Raw genomic sequence first — 15,885 nt, 5'->3', positions numbered from 1 at the left:
CACTAATAGTACCCACTATTAGCAGCTAGGTCATGATGGTACCTACTATCAGCCCCTACTGATGGCAGGATGCGATTAAAGCCAGAGTTTTATACTAAGAAACATTTTTTCAAATCACACATTAAGTATGCTCACAACAAATTACTTGAAAGGGCATTTTACTCCAAATGCTTAGACCAGCTCCAGCTAGATAAGCTGTGTTGAGTATGGTTTTCTTCTTTCCATTCACCAGTCATTACTCAGATAACACTAGTAGTCACAGAGACCCTCATACCCTACAGAAACACCCAGGAAATACTTGAACAAAAGTTAACACATGAAAAATTAAAAAACAAACAAACAAACAAACATCCATTTTCACAGTATAAAAGTCAGATCTTGGATATACTTATTTCTTACACGCGTTCGCGACTGGCCAGGAAGAACGCAACAAACCGGAATCTTCTGCGGCAAAAGCTTTATTGCTTACATCTTCAGGAGCAAGAGAGCAAGAGAGCAAGAGCAAGAGCAAGAGAGAGCAAGAAAGCAAGAACAAGAACAAGAAAGCAAGAGAGAGCAAGAAAGCAAGAAAGCAAGAAAAAGAACAAGAAAGCAAGAGAGCAAGAGAGAGAAAAAGAACAAGAGCAAGAAAAAGCAAGAGAGAGAAAAAGAACAAGAACAAGAAAGCAAGAGAAAGAATGGCAAAACCCCGTCCCTTTTAAGGAGAATTATCCTCCGCCTAGGACGTGTCACTCCCTGATTGGCTGCAGCCCATCGGCTCAGTTGTCATCACGAGAAAGGCAGAACACATGGCGGGAAAACTGCCCCTGCACGTGTGCAGATTATGTTTACCACTTAGAACACAGCTGTCAGCGCCATCTTATAATGGCAAATGTGAGGGCGGCTCCCCACACTTATTTATTCTAAAGACACACACTAATGCCAGGTAGCACAGCCCTGGATATCAGTAGCCATCTAGTTCCTTGTTTGCCCACACCTGAGCTTCTTTGTTTAATATGAAAGCTCTTTTTATACCCCTGAGTCATTTGCATCTCATGTTTGGAACACGTTGCTGTCCTTGTAGAAATGTCTGAAGTTTACTGGAGAGATTTTGCAGCTCATAAACAAAAATCAAAATTGTCCTAGGAAAATAATTCTTTATCTCCCTTTTTCTAACATCAGATTATTGTGGATGGCTGACACATATGGATAAAATTATGAAGCATTTCTTCCTGGAAGGGTTCCATTGTTGGAATTTATATCCCAGTATCCATCAGTGAGAAAAGGTTTGAACTTTCCATTCTGTGGTGGGTTGAATAGGAATGGCCCCCATAGACTCATATGTTTGTGTGCTTGGTCGCCAGGGAGTGGCGTTACTAAGAGGCGTTGTTGAAGTAGGTGAGGTCCAATTAGAGGAAGTGTGTTACTGGGGGTGGGCTTTGAGGTTTCAGATGCTAAAGGCAAGCCCAGGCTCTCATTCTCTTTCCCATTGTTTTCCAATCTGGATGTAGAATACTCAGCTACCCCTTGAGCAGCATGTTTGCCTACATGATGCCATTCTTTGAGCCGTAATGAAAATGGACTAAACTACTGAACTATAAGCCAGCCCCAATTAAATATTTTCTCATAAGAGTTACCATGTCCATTGTTTCTCTTAACAGCAATAGAAACCCTAACTAAGATATACCCTTCTCTGTCACTCCTGATGAGTCTGTTGATCACACTCATGAGAACAGGTTAAAACCATTGCCTCATGATTCAGGAAAGGTAGGGTGTCATTAAAAAAACAAAAACAAAAAACAAAAACAAAAACATATCTGCTTGGTAAAAGAGGTCATCCTCTTTCTGCTCCTAATGTAGGAACCATGAAAATTATCTTAATCCAGTTGGTCAAACACCTTGCCATTAAATTTCTGATAACTCCTTGCACCTTTCCTACTAAACGGCAACTATATTGAATTTCCATTTATAACTTAGTTTCATTTCTTATTTTCCTAGGGTCAACTGAGGATATATAGATTTTTTTTAATTTGAAATTTGAAATTTTCTTTTGCAGGACTTAATGTGATGCCAGTGGCTCAGCCTTTGGAACGGTGAACATATGCTACATCTCACAAGCAGATAAGGATGAGAAGCTCAGCAGTCTGGCAGGATATAGAGATGTCTGATGCTTTCCAAGCAGAACAAATACCACAATGCAGAGGTCATGTTCTACTCAGACCCCTGTTGCCTCCTCTGATTACTAGATGTTCAATTCGAATGTGCATTCCATCTAGTTTAAGGTAGGCGATGTTGCCAATTATAGCATTATAAATGTCAGAGCATTTTCTTCTTTACTCTAGCTCTGTCTCCACACTTACATACATACTCTGAGAATTTTTTTTTTTGTCTTATAATAATGGAGATACTAGATGAGTCTAGAAAGCTAAGACCTATATGGGACATCAAAGTTTATTCAGTTTTATACTTCAGCTCACAGTTTGTTGCAGAAATAAAAAATATAATTCAGTCACAGATGAAACTAAGTATCTAAATTTAGTTTTTGTTAAATTATAGAAAAGACAGTTTTGATTTTCTAAAATGAGTAGCCACAGGTTTACATACATACTTAGCAATATGGGTTTTTGTGCAATCCTTTATTGACTTAAAGATGTTGGTTTTTGACTAGGATCTTAAAGATCTCAACAACCAATCCTGCTGAATGATATTTAGGTGAAATTTAAAGCAGTTCAGAGGATTGTTCAGGAAAACTGTCACTAGAAGACAACAAGTCTTCAGTGAAGACATTATAATAAGATTGAGGAGGCAGATAGGGTATATGGCAGATAGTTTGTGATAGAGTTAAGCTCCAACTACCGAGTGGGAAGTTCACACCTGACAGCTGTCCCTCCACTGTGCTTTAGGTTGTGCAGTCTGGGAACATAGAAAATCTAATGTGTTCAAAGTGCTTAAAGAGTATTATGAAAGCTGGTGTGAAGGTGCAAGAGTTTAAGACTTCATTCTGCTCTTGCAGAAGAAATGAGGTGCATTACAGGAACCCACATTGAGCAACAACACTATTTCTAAAGCACTCAGAACCGCCTTCTGTAATCCACAGAGCATAATCACATAAAATCACATAAAATCCATCAGTACCCAGGTCCATACATACACTTAAACAGTCTAAAGACAACATTATGGAATTTCAAAGTTAGATAATTGTTATGGAAGGTAAAGGACAAAGAGTGAAATGAGCATTGTGAAGAGAAAGGTGTCCATGGTTATTGGAGTATAGAGTTGAATGGTCTTGTACAGGAAGCAAATGTTAGGTACAATACGGGACTAGTCTTTAACCAAATCAATCACAGAAGTCCAGTGATGATTTTGGCTGGCAGTTATAAAACAATACTAAGATTGTAATTATAGCAAGCACTATTGGTTTTTTTTTTCCATTTTTTATTAGGTATTTCGCTCATTTACATTTGCAATGCTATACCAAAAGTCCCCCATAGCCACCCACCCCCTCTCCCCTACCCACCCACTCCCCTTTTATGGCCCTGGCGTTCCCCTGTACTGGGGCATATAAAGTTTGCGTGTCCAATGGGCCTCTCTTTCGAGTGATGGCCGACTAGGCCATCTTTTGATGCATATGCAGCTAGAGTCAAGAGCTCCGGGGTACTGGTTAGTTCATAATGTTGTTCCACCTATAGGGTTGCAGATCCCTTTAGCTTCTTTGGTACTTTCTCTAGCTCCTTCATTGGGGGCCATGTGATCCATCCAATAGCCGACTGTGAGCATCCACTTCTATGTTTGCTAGGCCCAGGCATACTCTGACAAGAGACAGCTATATCAGGGTCCTTTCAGCATAATCTTGCTAGTGTATGCAATGGTGTCAGCATTGGGAAGCTGATTATGGGATGGATCCCCGGATATGCTAGTGTCTACATGGTCCATCCTTTTATCTCAGCTCCAAACTTTGTCTCTGTAACTCCTTCCAAGGGTGTTTTGTTCCCACTTCTAAGGAGGGGCATAGTGTTCACACTTCAGTCTTCATTTTTCTTGAGTTTCATGTGTTTAGGAAATTGTATCTTATATCTTGGGTATCTTAGGTTTTGGGCTAATATCCACTTATCAGTGAGTACATATTGTGTGAGTTCCTTTGTGAATGTGTTACCTCACTCAGGATGATGCCCTCCAGGTCCATCCATTTGGCTAGGAATTTCATAAATTCATTCTTTTTAATAGCTGAGTAGTACTCCATTGTGTAGATGTACCACATTTTCTGTATCCATTCCTCTGTTGAGGGGCATCTGCGTTCCTTCCAGCTTCTGGCTATTATAAATAAGGCTGCTATGAACATAGTGGAGCATGTGTCCTTCTTACCAGTTGGGGCATCTTCTGGATATATGCCCAGGAGAGTTATTGCTGGATCCTCCGGTAGTACTATATCCAGTTTTCTGAGGAACCGCCAGACTGATTTCCATAGTGGTTGTACAAGCCTGCAATCCCACCAACAATGGACGAGTGTTCCTCTTTCTCCACATCCACGCCAGCATCTGCTGTCACCTGAATTTTTGATCTTAGCCATTCTGACTGGTGTGAGGTGGAATCTCAGGGTTGTTTTGATTTGCATTTCCCTGATGATTAAGGATGTTGAGCGTTTTTTCAGGTGCTTCTCTGCCATTCGGTATTCCTCAGGTGAGAATTCTTTGTTCAGTTCTGAGCCCCATTTTTTAATGGGGTTATTTGATTTTCTGAAGTCCACCTTCTTGAGTTCTTTATATATGTTGGATATTAGTCCCCTATCTGATTTAGGATAGGTAAAGATCCTTTCCCAATCTGTTGGTGGTCTTTTTGTCTTATTGATGGTGTCTTTTGCCTTGCAGAAACTTTGGAGTTTCATTAGGTCCCATTTGTCAATTCTCGATCTTACAGAGCAAGCCATTGCTGTTCTGTTCAGGAATTTTTCCCCTGTACCCATATCTTCAAGGCTTTTCCCCACTTTCTCCTCTATAAGTTTCAGTGTCTCTGGTTTTATGTGAAGTTCCTTGATCCACTTAGATTTGACCTTAGTACAAGGAGATAAGTATGGATCGATTCGCATTCTTCTACATGATAACAACCAGTTGTGCCAGCACCAATTGTTGAAAATGCTGTCTTTCTTCCACTGGATGGTTTTAGCTCCCTTGTCGAAGATCAAGTGACCATAGGTGTGTGGGTTCATTTCTGGGTCTTCAATTCTATTCCATTGGTCTACTTGTCTGTCTCTATACCAGTACCATGCAGTTTTTATCACAATTGCCCTGTAGTAAAGCTTTAGGTCAGGCATGGTGATTCCACCAGAGGTTCTTTTATCCTTGAGAAGAGTTTTTGCTATCCTAGGTTTTTTGTTATTCCAGATGAATTTGCAAATTGCTCCTTCTAATTCGTTGAAGAATTGAGTTGGAATTTTGATGGGGATTGCATTGAATCTGTAGATTGCTTTTGGCAAGATAGCCATTTTTACAATGTTGATCCTGCCAATCCATGAGCATGGGAGATCTTTCCATCTTCTGAGATCTTCTTTAATTTCTTTCTTCAGAGACTTGAAGTTTTTATCATACAGATCTTTTACTTCCTTAGTTAGAGTCACGCCGAGATATTTTATATTATTTGTGACTATTGAGAAGGGTGTTGTTTCCCTAATTTCTTTCTCAGCCTGTTTATTCTTTGTGTAGAGAAAGGCCATTGACTTGTTTGAGTTAATTTTATATCCAGCTACTTCACCAAAGCTGTTTATCAGGTTTAGGAGTTCTCTGGTGGAATTTTTAGGGTCACTTATATATACTATCATATCATCTGCAAAAAGTGATATTTTGACTTCCTCTTTTCCAATTTGTATCCCCTTGATCTCCTTTTGTTGTCGAATTGCTGTGGCTAATATTTCAAGTACTATGTTGAAAAGGTAGGGAGAAAGTGGGCAACCTTGTCTAGTCCCTGATTTTAGTGGGATTGCTTCCAGCTTCTCTCCATTTACTTTGATGTTGGCTACTGGTTTGCTATAGATTGCTTTTATTATGTTTAGGTATGGGCCTTGAATTCCTGATCTTTCCAAAACTTTTATCATGAATGGGTGTTGGATCTTGTCAAATGCTTTTTCTGCATCTAACGAGATGATCATGTGGTTTTTGTCTTTGAGTTTGTTTATATAATGGATTACATTGATGGATTTTCGTATATTAAACCATCCCTGCATCCCTGGAATAAAACCTACTTGGTCAGGATGGATGATTTCTTTAATGTGTTCTTGGATTCATTTAGCGAGAATTTTATTAAGGATTTTTGCATCGATATTCATAAGAGTAATTGGTCTGAAGTTCTCTATCTTTGTTGGATCTTTCTGTGGTTTAGGTATCAGAGTAATAGTGGCTTCATAAAATGAGTTGGGTAGAGTACCTTCTACTTCTATCTTGTGAAATAGTTTGTGCAGAACTGGAATTAGATCTTCTTTGAAGGTCTGATAGAACTCTGCACTAAACCCATCTGGGCCTGGGCTTTTTTTGGCTGGGAGACTATTAATAACTGCTTCTATTTCTTTAGGGGATATGGGACTGTTTAGAAGGTCAACTTGATCCTGATTCAACTTTGGTACCTGGTATCTGTCCAGAAATTTGTCCATTTCGTCCAGGTTTTCCAGTTTTGTTGAGTATAAGCTTTTGTAGAAGGATCTGATGGTGTTTTGGATTTCTTCAGGATCTGTTGTTATGTCTCCCTTTTCATTTCTGATTTTGTTGATTAGGATTTTGTCCCTTTGCCCTCTAGTGAGTCTAGCTAAGGGCTTATCTATCTTGTTGATTTTCTCAAAGAACCAACTCCTCGTTTGGTTAATTCTTTGAATAGTTCTTCTTGTTTCCACTTGTTAATTTCACCCCTGAGTTTGATTATTTCCTGCCGTCTACTCCTCTTGGGTGAATTTGCTTCCTTTTTTTCTAGAGCTTTTAGATGTGTTGTCAAGCTGCTAGTATGTGCTCTCTCCCGTTTCTTCTTGGAGGTACTCAGAGCTATGAGTTTCCCTCTTAGAAATGCTTTCATTGTGTCCCAAAGGTTTGGGTACGTTGTGGCTTCATTTTCATTAAACTCTAAAAAGTCTTTAATTTCTTTCTTTATTCCTTCCTTGACCAAGGTATCATTGAGAAGAGTGTTGTTCAGTTTCCACGTGAATGTTGGCTTTCCATTCTTAATGTTGTTATTGAAGATCAGTCTTAGGCCATGGTGGTCTGATAGGATACATGGGACAATTTCAATATTTTTGTATCTGTTGAGGCCTATTTTGTGACCAATTATATGGTCAATTTTGGAGAAGGTCCCGTGAGGTGCTGAGAAGAAGGCATATCCTTTTGTTTTAGGATTAAATATTCTGTAGATATCTGTCAGGTCCATTTGTTTCATAACTTCTGTTAGTTTCACTGTGTCCCTGTTTACTTTCTGTTTCCACGATCTGTCCATTGATGAAAGTGGTGTGTTGAGGTCTCCCACTATTATTGTGTGAGGTGCAATGTGTGCTTTGAGCTTTACTAAAGTGTCTTTAATGAATGTGGCTGCCCTTGCATTTGGAGCGTAGATATTCAGAATTGAGAGTTCCTCTTGGAGGATTTTACCTCTGATGAGTATGAAGTGTCCCTTCTTGTCTTTTTTGATAACTTTGGGTTGGAAGTCGATTTTATCCGATATTAGAATGGCTACTCCAGCCTGTTTCTTCAGACCATTTGCTTGGAAAATTGTTTTCCAGCCTTTCACTCTGAGGTAGTGTCTATCTTTTTCCCTGAGATGGGTTTCCTGTAAGCAGCAGAATGTTGGGTCCTGTTTGTGTAGCCAGTCTGTTAGTCTATGTCTTTTTATTGGGGAATTGAGTCCATTGATATTAAGAGATATTAAGGAAAGGTAATTGTTGCTTCCTGTTATTTTTGTTGTTAAAGTTGGCATTCTGTTCTTGTGGCTGTCTTCTTTTAGGTTTGTTGAGGGATTATCTTCTTGTTTTTTCTAGGGCGTGGTTCCCGTCCTTGTATTGGTTTTTTTCTGTTATTATCCTTTGAAGGGCTGGATTCATGGAGAGATAATGGGTGAATTTAGTTTTGTCGTGGAATACTTTGGTTTCTCCATCTATGGTAATTGAGAGTTTGGCCGGGTATAGTAGCCTGGGCTGGCATTTGTGTTCTCTTAGTGTCTGTATAACATCTGTCCAGGCTCTTCTGGCTTTCATAGTCTCTGGTGAAAAATCTGGTGTAATTCTGATAGGCTTGCCTTTATATGTTACTTGACCTTTTTCCCTTACTGCTTTTAGTATTCTATCTTTATTTAGTGCATTTGGTGTTCTGATTATTATGTGTCGGGAGGAATTTCTTTTCTGGTCCAGTCTATTTGGAGTTCTGTAGGCTTCTTGTATGTTCATGATCATCTCTTTCTTTAGATTTGGGAAGTTTTCTTCAATAATTTTGTTGAAGATGTTTGCTGGTCCTTTGAGTTGAAAATCTTCATTCTCATCCACTCCTATTATCCGTAGGTTTGGTCTTCTCATTGTGTCCTGGATTTCCTGGATGTTTTGAGTTAGGATCTTTTTGCATTTTCCATTTTCTTTGATTGTTGTGCCGATGTTCTCTATGGAGTCTTCTGCACCTGAGATTCTCTCTTCCATCTCTTGTATTCTGTTGCTGATGCTGGCATCTATGGTTCCAGATTTCTTTCCTAGGGTTTCTATCTCCAGAGTCGCCTCACTTTGGGTTTTCTTTATTGTGTCTACTTCCCTTTTTAGGTCTAGTATGGTTTTGTTCATTTCCATCACCTGTTTGGATGTGTTTTCCTGTTTTTCTATAAGGACTTCTACCTGTTTGGTTGTGTTTTCCTGTTTTTCTTTAAGGACTTGTAACTCTTTAGCAGTGTTTTCCTGTTTTTCTTTAAGGACTTGTAACTCTTTAGCAGTGTTCTCCTGTATATCTTTAAGTGAGTTATTGAATTCTTTCTTTATGTCCTCTACCATCATCATGAGATATGCTTTTAAATCCAGGTCTACCTTTTCAGGTGTGTTAGGGTGTCCTGGATTGGGCGAAGTGGGCGTTCTGGGTTCTGATGATGGTGAGTGGTCCTGGCTTCTGTTAGTAGGATTCTTACGTTTACCTTTCGCCATCTGGCAATCTCTGGAGTTAGTTGTTATAGTTGTCTTTGTTAAGAGATTGTTCCTCTGTTGATTTTGTTACCCTCTATCAGCAGGCGTGGGAGACAAGCTCTCTTCTCTGAGTTTCAGTGGTCAGAGCAGTCTCTGCAGGCAAGCTCTCCTCTTTCGGGGAAGGTGTACCGTTACCTGGTGTTTGGACCTCCTCCTGGCTGAAGGTGAAGGCCCAAAACAGGATCTTTCCCAGAAGCTGTGTTGCTTTGGCCAGGAAGGTGGCCAGTTGTCTGGAGTCGAAGATGTCGCCGCCTGAGAAGCTCTGTGGCTCTTGTCTGGAAGGAGGCCGGCCGTCTGGAGCTGAGGATGGGGCTGCCTCAGAAGCTCTGTGGCTCTTGCCGGGAAGGTGGCTTGTTGTCTGGAGCTGAAGATGGCGCCACCCAGAAGCTCTGCGACTCTCGCCCGTCCCAGCAACGGCTGGCACTCTGTATTCCACAAGGTCACCCGTGCAGCCTGCCCTCCGCGGAGTCCCGGAGCCAAGAAGGCTCCCGCCGGCGCCTGTGCCACGAACCTCTCAGGCCGGGCAGACCCCCGTGCTCTCACCAGGAAGGTGGCCGGCTGTCTGGAGCTGAAGATGGCGCCGCCCAGAAGCTCTGCGACTCTCGCCCATCCCAGAAACGGCTGGCACTCTGTATTCCACACGGTCACCCGTGCAGCCTGCCCTCCGCGGAGTCCCGGAGCCAAGAAGGCTCCCGCCGGCGCCTGTGCCACAAACCTCTCAGGCCTGGCAGACCCCCGTGCTCTCACCAGGAAGGTGGCCGGCTATCTGGAGCTGAAGATGGCGCCGCCCAGAAGCTCTGCGACTCTCGCCTGTCCCAGCAACGGCTGGCACTCTGTATTCCACACGGTCACCCGTGCAGCCTGCCCTCCGCGGAGTCCGGGAGCCAAGAAGGCTCCCGCCGGCGCCTGTGCCACGAACCTCTCAGGCCGGGCAGACCCCCGTGCTCTCACCAGGAAGGTGGCCGGCTGTCTGGAGCTGAAGATGGCGCCGCCCAGAAGCTCTGCGACTCTCGCCCGTCCCAGAAACGGCTGGCACTCTGTATTCCACACGGTCACCCGTGCAGCCTGCCCTCCGCGGAGTCCCGGAGCCAAGAAGGCTCCCGCCGGCGCCTGTGCCACAAACCTCTCAGGCCGGGCAGACCCCCGTGCTCTCACCAGGAAGGTGGCCGGCTGTCTCACTATTGGTTTTTCCTAGTAGCAGTTTTTACTAAAATCTGTACTTCTTTGATCTCACTTTTAGAAAGAAAATCAGAGACCTGAGAATATGGCTTATCCATTAATGTGCTTGCCACATAACTGTGAAGACCATTCAGGTCAACAACTCTTAAGGTGATTGGTGTGGCAGTGTATGTCTACAACCCTATAGTTGGCAGATGAAGACAAGAGGATCCTCAGAGCTCAATAGCTAGATAATTTTGACAAATTAGTTCACCCTAGGTATAGTATTAGTCACTAGCTCAAGAGAGAAAGGTAAAGAACAACCTAAGAATACAACCAGCATTCATCAATGTCTTGTACATGCACATGCATGCATGCAGACACATAACTGAACATGCATGCATACACACACACACACACACACACACATATATATATATATATATATATATATATAGAGAGAGAGAGAGAGAGAGAGAGAGGAGAAGACAGGAGAGGAGAAGAGAAGAGAGGAGAGGAGAGGAGAAGAGAAGAGAAGAGAAGAGAAGAGAAGAGAAGAGAAGAGAAGAGAAGAGAAGAGAAGAAAAGGGAGAGAGAATGAGAAAGGAGGAGTAGAAAGCAGAAGAAACACCAAAAGGAGGAGGAGAAAAAGAACAAGAGGGAGAACAAGAAGAAAAAGAGCAAGAAAAAGAAAACAAGAAAAAATTATAAATTTCTGGTTTCCTTGGAGACTTGTGCCATGTGATGCTTTTCTGAAAACTTTCTTATGAGAGGATGTTTTTGCTGAAGTAGACCCATGGGAAAAGACATGTGGTGTTTTTGTGAAAGCTTCATGGAAAGGGGGAATGTGATATTTTGATAGAGCAGACAGTTGAGAGAATGTGTGATGTTTGGAAATCCTATAAATATAACACAACAGACAGTGGACAACCCTGTACAGTATCCATTCAAATTGTAATTCTTTGCTGATCATCACTGGGCTTTGATAATGCTGGTCATTTCTGAGGATGATTTGTGGTATTGATTTGCCTTGCCACACTTTGCTGGTCATTGTTTTTCATGACTTCATAGAAAGAAATTCTTCTAAAGAACTTCTGGCTGCTTTAACAGACACAGTTTCTTGTGGATCAAACTGCTTTTGATGATTTGTTAATTGTGTCTGTTGAGTGGATCAAGCTGCTGCTGACAATTCATGTGAACTAAACTGTTGGTATCCTGACAGTGCAGATTGGATTTGCTCCAAAGAACTATGTGTAAACAGGTGCACATTGTCCTCTGCTCTATTACCCTTTCTTTCCCACTACTTCTGGTGGACAGTGGGCTAGAAGGTATGTTAAAACTTCTTCAAGCCTTTATTAAAAGTAGGTTTAAAAAAATCTAAGCCTACAGAAGAAGACCAAATCCAAGGTAAATTTTATGGTACCTTCTGATAAGTCAACTAATTACAGACTTTATTATTTAAGACCCTTGTAAAACTTTTGGGTATTCAGAGGAAAATGGTTCACTTAAGTGTAAACTTCATACATGATGTTTTGGAAAAATACCCATTTTATTTTAATTTTCACTTCTTTGAAGCTCTTTAATCTCATTAGGTTCCTTGTATCACTGAAGAAGTAAGAATCTTTTGGATTTCTCTGAAATAAAAGCAGGAAAAACAGCAACTGCATCATACTTAGCTGCACAATACACTCCCCTCTATAAATGTATAAATACATCTATTAAAATGTGAGGTAGATACACAATTCACTAAATTTGACAATTATGGTGCCACTCTCCTCATTCATACTTTTTGAGGCTCTACATTAAATGATATTCTGAAGTCTCAGAAATGAAGAACATAGTATTTGCAACATGCACTGTTTTATATATTTGTTAGTCTGTTTGTTTGTTTTTTTAATAGCAAGGTCTGACTATAAGTCTTCAAAACCACTATGTAATCCAGGATCCGTATATCTTTTCAAGTAACAATTTCTTGGTTAAAAATAAATATATCAAAGCCCCAAGTCATAAAATAATACAAGCTTTAAGTCTTAACAACAAAGAAAGAACAATGTTCATGCATCTGATATTAAGTTCCCATTTTGAGTTTGCTGCTGAAAATCAGATCTTCAAAGTGTTTTGTCTGTTGTGCGTTGGTTTTGTTTGTTTTTTGTTTGTTTCTTTGTCTGTTTGCTAAAGAGATGCCATCTTACTAAAGATTGAAACTCTGTGTCTCAAGTCAAAGCTTTCTGAGCATTAGATTTAAGTAATTGAGTTGAGCTCAATGTTTTTAAAATAGGACCAGTTGAATAATTTTGATTTATAGAACACCATGTTTCTACATCTCATTTAAGATATCAATCTTGAGACAGACATTATTCATTCATAGTTCCAATTGTCTTTCCATTTTATGTATGCAATGACCACTGCAGTGCAAGCAGCTGTTAGGAGAGGTGTAGAACAATTTGGAGTAAACCATAAATCACTTGAACCTTTTTTTCCCTTTTCAATTAGATAACCCAATCTACTTAAATGCTTTAATTGAGTTTTTAAGGTTGGGTGTTTAATCTGTGGTTCTTGTAAATTACATTGAGGTTCCAGCTTTTAATTATAAAAAGATGAGATTTCTCTTCTGAATAATAAATACACAGTATCCATTTTATGACATAATAAGAACACTTGGGTTCAACAATTTATAAAACTACATTATTTTTTATTTTGTTCAGGTCACTAAGTCTAGAATATTCTACTATGCTGTTAATGTATCACATAGAAAAACAGTGAAACATTTCCTTATGACATCTCCATAATCAATTTTCATCTCGTTTCCAAATAGGAGTTTTTGCAAGTATTTGCTGTTTAATGTGTTTTAATTGAAGTAATCAATAATCAACAGTCAACATCATTCACAAACAATTCAGTAAAAGGTTTTAGGAGAAAAAAGATAAAAGCAAAAAGTAACTTCCTATTTACATTGATACCAATTACTGTATTTCAAGCTAAATAATAACTTGATAATGAATCCAAAGTAAGTATCACTGAATTTTTTTGAAAGACATTGATATTACTATTGCTGAGAAAAGGAACTAATAGAAGTACCAACAAGTAACAATAATTTGAAGATTTAATTAATGTTGTAAGTTTGACAATAGTTTTTCAGTTTTCTGTTGTATGTGAGTACTCAGAAAGTTATAGTACAAAATGATTTGATGAATATTTTCATTCTGTGGATGGTGACTGTGTAGAAACAGGAGGATAAAAATGTACAATCTGCATCTAGTCAGACAGATCCATTATTCTCGCACTTCCAGTCAGAGGTTGCTCATTACCTAACATTTGATGTTCAAGCTCAGAGTTCTGCCAGAAGAAATATGTAATCTGCAAACACTGATAATAATAGAAATGAAAAATTAAGTATAAATTATTTAGTCACCAAGCATTGAAAGACTTGAAACAAGCCCAAAAGGTAAAAGAATGAAAATTGTATCAATTAAAACTAATGAAAAGGAGGAAAACACACCAGAAGATGTTGACAAAGTAAATATTCTTTTTTATTTTTCTAACTACATAAAACTGAGAAACATTTTGAAATTGTTAAAAAGAAAGGAGATAAAGAAGAATAGGAAGAAAAATGTGAAGTAGAAATCACATGAGAAATACAATGACAATGCAGGTATTACAGTGACAATAAGATTCTGTGAACCACACTGTCGTCATAGGTTCAAAGACTTTGAGAAAAATATTTAGTTTACAGTTTTGCATTTTAAAAAAAACAAGAAACCCAAGAAGGGGCATTAATGTTATACTAAAATATCCAGGAAAATTACTGACTTTAAAATCAAACTTTCTTCATAGGGAATATTATGCTCACAAAGACTCCATTAATTCTATCAAATACTCAAGCAAACCGCCATTTCACATACACCATAGAATATCTCAGAAAATCTACTCATATTCTAGGACTGAAACAAACCACGAGTATCAGTTCTTACAAGTATAAATGTAAAAAGTAAAATAAAGAAATTGTCAAAGTCATTTCTGATTTGACAACCTGTATAAATGTATATCTATACAATGTTTAGATATCAAAGTCAAAAATCTAATAGAAGAGAAAGTGAGGAACTGCCTTGAACTTGTTAGCACAGGACAAAAATTCTTATACAGACCACCAATAGCTTAGGCAATATTTTCAACAATTAATAATTGGGACTCGTGAAACTATAAAAAGCATTTCCAAGGTTAAGCATACCATGAATAGGACAAAACTTTAGCCTACAGAATGGAAATAGATCTTCAGCAACTCTACATCCAACTTAGGATTAATAAGCAAAATATATAAAGAACTCAAGAAATTAGACATTAATGAACCAAGTATCCCAATTGTAAAAGTGGGGCACAGAGATAAACAGAAAACTCTCAACAAAGGAACTGTGAATGGCCAAAGAGCACTTAAAGAAATATTCAGCATTCTTGGTCATCAGGGACCCAATCAAAACAAACCTGCAATTCCATCATTCACCAGTCAGAATTGCTAAGACCAAAAAAGCCTCAAGTGATATCACATGCCAGTGAGGATATGGGTCAAGGGGAATGTTCCTTCACTGCTGGTGGGAATGCAAACCCTTTTTCTTCCTTTCTTTCTTTATCGCCTTTCTTTTTAACAATTTCAAAACTATTTCTCAGTTATTTGTAGTTACAAGCACAGAAAAAAATATTTACTTTATCAGCATCTTTTGGTGTGTTTTTCTCTTTTCCATTAGTTTTAATTGATACAGTTTTCATTCCTGACCATTTGGGGTTGTTTCTAACCTCTCAATGCTTGGTGACTAAATAACTTATATTTAGTTTTTTCATTTCTTTGCAGATTACACATTTCTTCTGACAGAACTCTGAGGTTGAACGTCAGATATTAGGTGACGAGTCACCTCTTATTTGAAATGCAGGGATCAAGGATCTGTCTGACTAGATGCAGAGTGCACATTTTTATCCTTCTCTTTCCACCCGATAACCATCCACTGAATGAAACTCTTCAAGTCATTTGCACTATGACTTACTAAGTACTTACATAGAAGAGAAAACTGCAAAGCCCTTGTCAAACTTAGAACATCAGTTAAATCTTCAAATTATTGTTGCTTATTAGAACTTTTATTGGTTCCATTGTAAAAAAAATCAATCTGACAGTTTCTCAAAAATTTTGAAATAGTTATACCTGAAAACCAAGATATAATGTTCCTGGGCATATACTCAAAAGATGTTCCACAGTATCACAAGAACAGAGGCTCAACTGTGTTCACAGAAACCTTATTGGCAATAGTCAAAAACTGGAAACAACCTAGATGTCAATCAACCAAAGAATGGATAAAGAAAATATCTCTATATCTACACAATGGAACAATGTTCAGCTATTTAGAACAATGACATCATGAGATCTGCAGGCAAATGAATGGGACTAGAAAATATTTTCCCAAGTGAGATAACACAATTCCAGAAATCAAGAGATGGTGTTTACTCATAAGTGGATATTAGCCATAAATCACAGAATAACCAATCTACAGTGCACAGATCAAAAGAAAAGACTCCAAAACCAAAAC

The 15,885-nt window shown here is 39.0% G+C and overlaps 1 long non-coding RNA gene across 1 annotated transcript; it reads left to right on the top strand.

Annotated features, from left to right (window-relative positions):
• The first annotated feature begins 1,189 nt into the window (after nucleotides 1-1,189).
• Nucleotides 1,190-15,200, top strand: Gm30770. The gene is made up of 3 exons (XR_381054.1): nucleotides 1,190-1,265; nucleotides 2,036-2,261; nucleotides 15,159-15,200. It is a non-coding gene; the product is annotated as a predicted gene, 30770 (long non-coding RNA).
• Nucleotides 15,201-15,885: the final 685 nt, after the last annotated feature.

The sequence above is a fragment of the Mus musculus genome, chromosome 11, assembly GCF_000001635.26.
Source record: "Mus musculus strain C57BL/6J chromosome 11, GRCm38.p6 C57BL/6J".
Taxonomy (NCBI): domain Eukaryota; kingdom Metazoa; phylum Chordata; class Mammalia; order Rodentia; family Muridae; genus Mus; species Mus musculus.
Note: the sequence above shows the minus strand (reverse complement) of the source record. Positions and strands in the feature narration are given on the sequence as shown.